A 3532-nucleotide genomic window follows, 5' to 3' on the forward strand; every position below is an offset into this window, starting at 1 on the left:
TAGATCTTCTAAGCTTGCACCTTCATTGTAAGATCTTAAGAAGATTGTATTTGTTTTTGGTTGCAAAAACTTTTCAAACACTTCCAAATATCTATTGCGCTTTTATCTTATAAAATATTTGAAGAGATATTTGTTTGTGTGATAGTGGTCTTTGTTGCAATATTCTTTCACTCATATATTGTTTGTTGAATACAAAGATTACACATCTTTTGCAAACCAAGCATATACTTCATTTGATACTCACATGCTTGAGACATATTACTAATTGAAATACTTGAGACTTGACATCTTTGTGTGAACTTATTGGCTGAATATCTTGTGATACAAAGATTGCTTGTTTGACACTCTCACGTATGCATTACACTAATAGAAAATACTTTTGAGAGTTGAACCATCAAGACCACACTGATCTTACATATTAAATCATATTGTGGTGTATGTTATTGTGCGCATTTGGGTACATATCTGCTTTACACGAAAGCACAATCACTGTACCATTTGATTATATACACATTTGTTGTATCTCCGGGCACGGGCCTGAAGAGGGAGACTAGCCCTGGAATAGTCCCAGATTGGCTTAGACCCAGTTAGGAAAGCTAGATGCGTCGTCCTGTTAAGGCGTGTAGGTTAAGGTCAACCCCGCTAATTGACCTGGTTAAGGTTGAGGTCAACCGTGTGTTAATTTGACCTGGTTGTAATCGGTGTCCCTCCACCCTTAAGTGAGCTATTAGTGGAATCCTCCGGCTTGCGAGCTAGAGGCAGGGATGTAGGCATAGTTGGTCAAACCTCGATAACATATCGTGTGCCTTGTTTATATTTATGGTGTGAATGATGCGTTTGATTTAATTTACACATCATTTTTATCTACGCATTTGGAATTGCATAAAAAGACCCTAGGTTCGTGTAATACTGATTGTAGAATTAGTTGAACCTAGGAAGAAAGTTTAAAATTCCAATTCACCCCCCCCCCCTCTTGGGAATACACCAATTCTAACACTTTTAAAATCAGCTTGGTCGCTTGTGTTGAATTTCAGTGGCCCGAATCAAAGTTTGCTTTGTTCATAACTTCGGGTGTCCGCTCATATGTTTGGTCACTCGAACTCGTGTGTTCAGTCACCTGGGGCTCTTTTTGAACCATATCTCTTAGTAGCTCGAGTTGGTGGAATGTCCCTTTCAAAGGGCTCGGGCGCCTGTGGATAGTATGCACAAAATAATTCAGTTGCCTGAGAGCCCAAGTCAACTGTTGACTTCTCAACAATTTGGGCATCTGAGGAGTTTTGAACTCCTGGGGTTTGGTTGCCGGAGCTCTCTCAAACTCCTTACTAATATTCAATTAAGTGTATTTTTGACACTCCTCAAAATTGTATGATCTATGTAAGAATGTTGGGACCTAGAGTCATGTTATAGTCTTATTGAGCTTACCATATATCCTATATGCATAATATGCAAGTAATAAAATGCAAACCATATCCTAAGTTACTATTACAGACTCATATTACAATAATTGAATTTCCAATAAAAATTAAAATCTCCTAGGTCTTCATGTTGCTTCAAGTGTCATTACTTGAGATGCTCATCTAAGCCTGCACAAACACTTGACAACCATCAAATACCTAAGTATTTATGATTATCAAAACCGGGTGTGACCTATAAGGTCAACATAGTATGTATGTATGTTAGGAAACAGTTAGAAACTTTGGTAAAGTTTTAAAGGATGTATGTTTTTTCGCTGTGTATATTTATGTAGATCAGTATGGAATGCCCATTCCCCTTATTTGGGTGTGTTGTATATGTATGCTATTAGATAAATGTATGTTATATATGTTTAGTAGCGCTCCGGGCCCGCCTAGAGGGTCGAGGCGCTACAGTTGGTATCAGAGCTCTAGGTTGCTAGGTTCTGCAGACTAAGTCAGATGGTCTTACTAGAGTATATAAGTAAGAGTAGGACAAGAATAGGAACGGGTATGGTAGGACTTTCGAGTTTGGCTTTGTAAGTTTGGAGACAGAAATCCATTGGCGTACTTTTGTGTTTTTCTGGATCAGTCGACGGGTTTAGAAGATCACGACAATCCATTGATGGTTTTGTTTCCAAATGGAGAGACGGAACTTGAACTAGAATGGAAGTAATAAGTTGGTAGAGTATGTCATCATTAGGGATGTTAAGTTATTAAAGTAAGTCTTATGGTATTGTAGTTGTAACAGATATGTAGGTTACCAAGATTCTAAACAACTTTCTCCATTATCTCTCTAGGATGGAGTCTAGGGATAACATTGCTAACACCAGAAGAAGTATGATAGCTTTGGTGCAATCCCAAGAGGGGGGTGAATTGGTATTTAAAAAATTGTATCCCCTACATCAATTCACTAACATCAGTATTACACAAGCCTAGGGTCAATCTATGCAATCAATAAATAAACATACACGTGCAGTAATAGTAAAGTGTGGAATGGTAAATAGTACACGCGATATGTTAATGAGGTCCAGCCAAATTGCCTACGTCCCCGCCTTGGCTACACCAGTACAAGGATTCCACTACAGCTCACTTAAAGGGGTGGAGCGGCACCTAATACAACATGCCTTACCAAGGCGGTGCGCCTTACCAAGGTGGCACACCTAGCTTTCCTAACTGGGTCTAAGCCAGTCCGAGACTATTCCATAGGGCTAGTATCCCTTTTTAGGCCCACACCTGGAATACAACAAATGATATGAAACTTTTGTACACAGAAATACGCTTCTTCACAAGCAGATATGTACACCAGTATAGCTCAAGCAATATTGTAAGCACGAATGATATGTAAATATGCTCAGGGCTCTTATGTGTGCTAAACACTCAAATAAGTATAGATTTTCAGTCCAGATCTAGAGTGTATATCAAACCAAGATTTGAAACATAGTGTGTGAATATCACAAAGTCATATCAAGGTTTCAAATATGCTAGTTAGTTTATTCAAACAAACTCAACAAGATATTCTCAATGTACTAAGCAAAAGGAGTGTTTGAATGCAAGTTTTAAAAATGATTTTGCATACAAAAAATATAGACTTAGGTGTCTTGCAATAACAATGCAAGAACCACAACCTTTGCAAGTATTCCCACACAAGATTTATCAAGTTAAATCAGTGGAAGAACTTGATGCTTCTACTCTTAATAAAATCAAACAATCAATATAATCTAATGAGAGTATGAGCAAGCTAGATTATACACAAGCACTTTAGAAATACTCACAACACTTGAAAGATCAAAGAAAATGAAGTGAATGAGTGTTTTGGAGTAGTAAAAGCTAAAATAGGATTTTTTTTATTTTGAGAGAATCTTGGCCTTAATCAAAATGCCAATCCTTGCTAATTATTGCAAATGAACATGTATACATAGGCACAAGGAAATTTTTTACCATTGGGGACTCAATGGGGATGATTAGAAAAGTTTAAAACAGGTTTATAAAAATTAACCTAGTTTACCCCTTTTAATTTTTAATAAAAATTATTTAACCCCGCAAGATTCAGGTGCTCGGTCTAAGGTTCGAGTGCCCAA

The sequence above is a fragment of the Malania oleifera genome, chromosome 7, assembly GCF_029873635.1.
Source record: "Malania oleifera isolate guangnan ecotype guangnan chromosome 7, ASM2987363v1, whole genome shotgun sequence".
Lineage (NCBI taxonomy): Eukaryota > Viridiplantae > Streptophyta > Magnoliopsida > Santalales > Ximeniaceae > Malania > Malania oleifera.